We start from the raw sequence: 6,815 nt of genomic DNA, 5'->3' as shown, positions 1-6,815 counted from the left end.
GGTTCAAGAGATGAAGGAGAGAAAATAAGGTGCTGCAGTCATCTGGAGTGTGTAAAAGGGTTATGCTGAGAGGTGGCATGTTCAGATGCGATAGACAGAAAGGAGGAGAGGGAGGCGGAGGGTAACAGAGAGGTACAGGGAGAACAATTGAAAAAGGGCTGCTGGAGAGGGTAGAAGAGATTTAGGATTAAGGAACGAGTGTGGGGTAAAAGGAGAAGGATTAGGGGTTTGGGTGAGAGGAGGACAAAGTGAGAGGCGGAGAGAACAGGAGAGTAAGAGACAGAAAGAGAAACTGTACAGGGCTTTTGACGGAGAGAGCAGGGATAAAAAGATGTATTTTTCCTGCTTCCTCTGTTGTCCTCCCTCTCCTCTGGGCAACTTCCCGCTGCTCTCCCCCTCTCTGCTGCCTTCCTCCTCTGTCTGACACAGTGGGAAGATAGGTAGGAAGCCTAATCGAGCCAGACACACTGGCTGCTCTCTGCTGACACTCACAGGCGGAGGGAGGCCACTACAAATTCTGCTGACCAGCCCGTCCGAGACCCCCCTCACCTTTCGGGCCGGAGCGGCCATCAATCCGGCGCAATAGCCTTAGGGAGGCTGGGGGAGATGGGATGTGAGGGGAAAGGGATGTGGTCCTGTGATGCTCAACGGGTAACACAAGGCACTTACACTGTCAAGAATTAGGAATTTAATTCCTGCTGGGCATGTGAGAAGAATATGTGGGTGCCTGGTATCTGTCACCAATGTAGAGAATGATCTGGCGTCTGTAAAATTGTTTTTTTAAAAGGGTTCATGTGATGAAAAGCTATAATAATGGCTCTTATAACCTGTACCAATACAAGAGCGCTGAAACACTTGGTGGATTAATGTATTAGTTGATCAAAATAAAATATTTTGGTTATGAAAATAGTATTTTTTTTTTTCAGTTTTAGTTGACAAGAAAAATTACCAAGTATTTGCTGGTTACATCTTCACAATTGCAAAAATTAGACCTCAGTTCGGTTTCATATTTAGTAAAATGTAAAATATAAAATTATAAAATAAAATAAACAATAACTAGATTGAATTATAAAATCAAATCATTACACAACAATGAAAGAAACATAAGCTGCAAATTTGCAAAACATTGAGAGAAATTGCTGCTGCAACCAAAATAAATAAAACTGGTACAGATTCTGTTACATGCCTTAATGCCAATTGGTATATTAGTAAACAGAATTTCAGATGTTGTTTTTTTGTTGTCACATAATAATTATACATTTCTGGCAATGTAGCAGGTATAAATATATATTTTTTTATCAGTATTATACCTGTTCAACTTAACTGTTTTAATCAACACAGATCACAGCCAAAGATTGAACCTATACGAAAGGCAAACTGCCACCATCGCCGCTTGCAGCCATGCAACTATAAACCAATGGTTTCACAAGACGGTTGAAGGGTTTCAATGATTTTTGGTTTGTTTCCTTATATCATTTCTTAATATTTTGCAGACTCCAAGCCTGTGGACACTTCAAACAAAACTACCCTAAAAGAGAAAACGTTCTTCATTTGTTGCGCACATCACTCTGCATAAACACACTTAAAGTATGGTTTTGGTTTAAGGTGTAAGAAATCAAAGGGACTCGGGTGTAAAATGGCATGGACTAAAGCTATAGGTCTTGGGTGTGGCAGGGTGCCAGGGTGGGAGCATGTACGGGATCCAACGCTTTGGAAGTGAGGCGGACGCTGGGCTACGTCCTGCAGGTAAAATGGATGAGGGTCAGTGTGTGTGGTGTGTGGTGTGGGGGGGGGGGAGTTTGCCTCCCTGGTCATTGTGTTGGGGGAGGTAGTCATTACAGACTGACCGTTACGATGACAAGCAGTGACACAGTGAGGCTTCACTCGGGGGAATTAGATGGCGGACAGACGATGGGATGTGCAAAGGTTGTGTGGACATGTGCTGCTTTGTCCTTTTTTTACTCTCTATACATTAAGTAGCCCAGCGTGTACATGTATGACTTTGATTCTGTGTTGCCATATATATGTGTGTGTGTGTGTGTGTGTGTGTGTGTGTGTGTGTGTGTGTGTGTGTGTGTGTGTGTGTGTGTGTGTGTGTGTGTGTGTGTGTGTGTGTGTGTGTGTCCAGGCCAGATAGCACATATTTGCTAATCTGAAGGGGGTAGCTGGAGGAAGGGGGTGGGGTCAGAAGCCGGGGTCAGGTGTTAATTCACTGCTTCAAACCAGAGCCGAGCACCAAAACAGGGAGAGCGCAGCAGAAGAGATCGACAAAGAACACGAGGATATATTCAAGGTCCACTGTGGTAACACCTCTGCCTCCCCCCCCCCCCCCCGTCGTTTTCCTCTTCAGATTCCCCTTCGCTCTAACTTTCCTCCCTTCAGTCTAAAATTTCCCCTCCTCTGATTCCATCTTGTTCCCCCCTCTCCCAATCCTCTCTCCTCTCTCTTCTCTCCTGGCCGGTCCAGTATACGCCACCTTCTCCTCCCAGCTGTTAGACCCCCCTCCAGAGGTCAGTCTGTCTACAGGGTCATCAGTCTGGGATGAAGCTGAACTTTGGCCCCAAGCCCTTGATGTATTCCAACCACAAACCCGCAGACACACTCACATAATGGACATGTGTGGCCTCACAAGAGGCCCGTTTCATTGTGGTCATTTTTGATCAATTTATCACTTCTCTTTTGTCACTTATTGAAGTCCTGTCTGTGCCGGTGAAGTCTCGCTCTGTGCGGCTACTGCACTGGTTGAGTGGTCAGGTTAAGGAAACACAACGCCATCGACAACGGGATCTTCTCAGATGATTAATCCAACCGCCATTTATCAGCTAATCGATGCGGCGATGATCGTGGATTGCCCATTGATTACATTCAATAACCACAATTGATACACGATTATGTGGGAAAACGACATGTTCTTCTACATGACAGACAGAAGGGGTAGCCTGCAGACACGCACACACAAACCAAAGAATGGACAACTAAATGGAGTATTACTGACAATTTTCTTCAATTTCTTCTACAGCAAACTAGCCTGGGTGAAAATATATGATTGACATTGAGCACCACAGTGACAATAAGACTTTTTGGTTATCCTTGATGGGTTTTTTTTTCTCAGAGTCTTTATAAATATGTTCTTTGTGAAATATTTAGTAAATTCACAACAGACATCATATAAAATATATATATTTTAAATATTATTCATCGCCATTTTTCAAAAATAATTTTCAGTGAGTGGACGAATTCTTTCAAAAATGATCAAAACCACACACCTGCACTTTGTGATGCATTTGTCCAACATTTTGGGGTGAAAGTTTTCTATTCAGGCAAATCCTGCATTAATATATTCTGTATATACCGGTCACTTCTGGCCCCTTCTTGTCACAAAAAAAAAAAAAAACGATGAATCGTGCAACTGCAATCCTTCCGCCTTAATTGAGGAACTGGCCAAGCGACCTTTGACCCTGGGGGTCATTACCGCATTGTGCGCCGGGCCGCGGAGAGCAGCCACACCATTTGGGAGGGGAGTCGTGCGCAGAAAATGGATTAATTTTGTATGGCCTGTGGTGCTTGATACCGACTGGAAGTGGCCAGTAACAAAATTGTATAGAAAAGCATAGATCAAAGCCTACGGGGACGATCTCGCTTTAAGACACCAAACCTGAGCCAATAAACCGTTTATGAAATGAGCTCTCGGACAGGCTGCATAGACTTTAACATAAACCATAAAATTGAATGTTTCGGTTGTGTGGTCTGTTTCAAGTTGATAAGGTAAAGGACAGAGTGTCCAGTCAGCCCCAGCTCATACACAGGCTTTTCATTGTAATATGAATCTCAATCCTATTGGGATCATCTATAAAATATCAATAATCACTCTCTGAACACGCAGCTTTTAAAATCCATGCAGAACTATATAAAAAAAAATACAATTATATAAAGATTTGGGGATTTTAGCTTTCGAAATGTGCGGTTGTCATCACTTGATCAATTACCTTTAATATCCTGTGGAACTGACACCTTCAATAGACTATTAAGGAAACTTTAGAAAAATTACAATTATCAACCTTAAAATACGCAGGATATATTTACAGAGCGATTACATTTGTATTCAAATTAATTTAAAATACATATATATATATATATACAAAATAAACATCGTTTCACATATTTCCTCTAACAAAGAATAAAAACTAGAAACGTTTTTCGTGGACGTAGATATTATTATAATAATCCGGGCTGTATTTCAAAGATTGTCTGATGTGTAATGCTTCTAACGTGAACGCGTCGGTGCGAGTTTCTGTTTTCTTTTAGTGCGATAAAGTCGAACAACTCCCACCGTGTCCATGCTGTCTGCTCTTCCACTTGTGTTTTAGATTTGCACAAGGACGAACTTTTTAACAATTACCCCCGTAATCACCAGCCTCACCATTTGTAATATATTAAAAAAAATGATAAGAACAATTAAAGTGACTCGATATGAAGGTAAGAGTGAAATAAGAGGCCGCTCTTTGAATATTGGAGTTGGAGTTTCGAAGTATTCCTGAAATGTATTGCTAAGGATTTTAACTTACCTCGAAATAAAATCGAAATTCTGAACTTAAATAAACTGAAAGCAGTAAAATATACTCTAAGTTTGACAAAATACCAATTTAAATATAGAAAAAAATTAGTAATGACTTTTATTTTGATATTATGCATGCATGCATACATGCATATATACATAAAGGCCTTTTAGATTAACAAAGTATAGGATAAACAGCAATATTGAAAACGATAAGAAACTGGAATATTCTTAGTTAAAATATTAATATGCAAAAAACATCTGCATTAACATTTACATATTTTTTTTGACAAAACGTACACATGGACAGCTGTAGACGGTCTATTTAAAAAGTGAAATACATATTTAAAAATGTTCGATGTGATCAATAACTTTGAGGTTGACTTTGACTTTATATGCAAAGCAACAGTGTTTTTTTTAAAGGTCTCACCACAACTGCAGCACAATTCTATTTCAATTCTCTTTAAATTCTGTTTTGTTTTTGTTGTTTTATTCAAAGCACATTCCAAACCATTTGTAAATAGCATATAAATGTTATTTATTGTTAAATTACGCAGATGATTTGGAATAGCCTATTAAAACACACAAACACACAAACACACACACACACACACACACACACACACACACACGCGAATATTGGCATTTTGACATTACAATTACACTGATAGCTATAAGAGAAAGAGTTAGGAATATAAGGTATGATAAAGAGAAGGCTGCGACTCAAAACACCAACTACTGACCTGAGCCTTATTACAATGATTCATATTATTACAGGAGGAGTGCCGCGAGGAGAGAACATCAACTCGAATGTATTCATCTTTCCCACTTTAAGAAAACATTACACACACACAACACACACACACACACACACACACACACACACACACACAAATAAAGATATATTAAAATGTGGCTACAAGACGCGTTGGAGGTGAGTTTAGGCTCTCTCACAGATAGAGAACCAATCTACTGTGTTTCTCAGTGCAGCATCCATGATACACATTAGTGACTTTTAATTAATTAGACGTCCTTTGCTAAATAAAAGTGGCGCAATAGATGGAAACTGGGTAAAAAATTAAAAAAATGATCCGAATACGTCACTGTTAAATAAAAGTCCTCTCTTTTTTTTTTTTTTTTTTTCCTGTGAAGTCTTAGAAAGCTTTCTGCTGACCAAAACCTGCAGAGTCTCGGTCTCCTGGGATTCAAACTCACATGTGCACTGGGCTCCACTTATCATGTTAGGACTGCGATGTCATGTGGGGACTCTAAACTGTTGACACTTGCAGCTTCGAGTATTCTTCACACACATGTGAGCACAACTAGATTAATCTGCATAACCGTGTACAGATTCTAGGGCAACAATCTGGCCCTACAACCGGCAGTCTAATCTACCTCTAATGACGTATGTATCCGGCCACAGTCACGGATGCAACACTGAGACATGCGGGCCTTGTGACCGCGTTATCAAAAGAAAACAGAAGGATTCCCATTAACATGTTTTTCTCTGCTTGTGTGGACGAACACTCACCACACCAAATGTTCTCAGTGTGATGGTTAAGATTATTAGAAGCACAATGTGAATATGACCATGTAGTGTGTATCATTTTTAATGGAGAGCAAAAGGTCAAGCAGCAATATGTTTGGAAACATCTGGACCCAGCCACAGCAATGATCATCAGGACCTGACGCGTGTCTATCAGTGCAAACCATCACATTTACGACACGATATCTCAAATATTCTGCCATTCTGTGTGGTAAATGGCAGGATTGAAGGACTTTATATATATATTTTTTTTGTTTGTTTTTTTGGACAATGTCGCTGCAGAGCTGCTTGTTAAATGATCACCGGGCACAGCGTGCAAGCAGCCGGCAGACAGCGGGAGTTCAGCGGCCAGGCAGAGAGACGAGCACCGGCAGGGAGGAGTCCCTCTCTCCTCTCCTCTCCTCCTCTCCTCTCCTCTCCTCTCCTCTCCTCTGCCGGTGGGAGCTCCCCAGCTCGGCCTTATAAAGCCCATATATCCCCCTCCTTTTAATTGATTTTCTCATAATTAACTCAGTCTGTCCATCGATTTCCCTTCGGCGGCGTATCAGCCCTCACCGTGTTGAGGTGTTATTGTGCTATCTGCGGACATCGGGATACCGACGAACACATATCGACCACTCTGATTAAAACCCTCTCACGGTGCGGGTGAATTTGGCCGTAAATCGCCGTGTTACAGGCTACATTATGCTCGAATTAAGACGCAGGTTGACCATT

The sequence above is a fragment of the Anoplopoma fimbria genome, chromosome 20, assembly GCF_027596085.1.
Source record: "Anoplopoma fimbria isolate UVic2021 breed Golden Eagle Sablefish chromosome 20, Afim_UVic_2022, whole genome shotgun sequence".
Lineage (NCBI taxonomy): Eukaryota > Metazoa > Chordata > Actinopteri > Perciformes > Anoplopomatidae > Anoplopoma > Anoplopoma fimbria.
The sequence above is the reverse complement of the archived record's forward strand: the minus strand, read 5'-3'. Positions refer to the sequence as shown.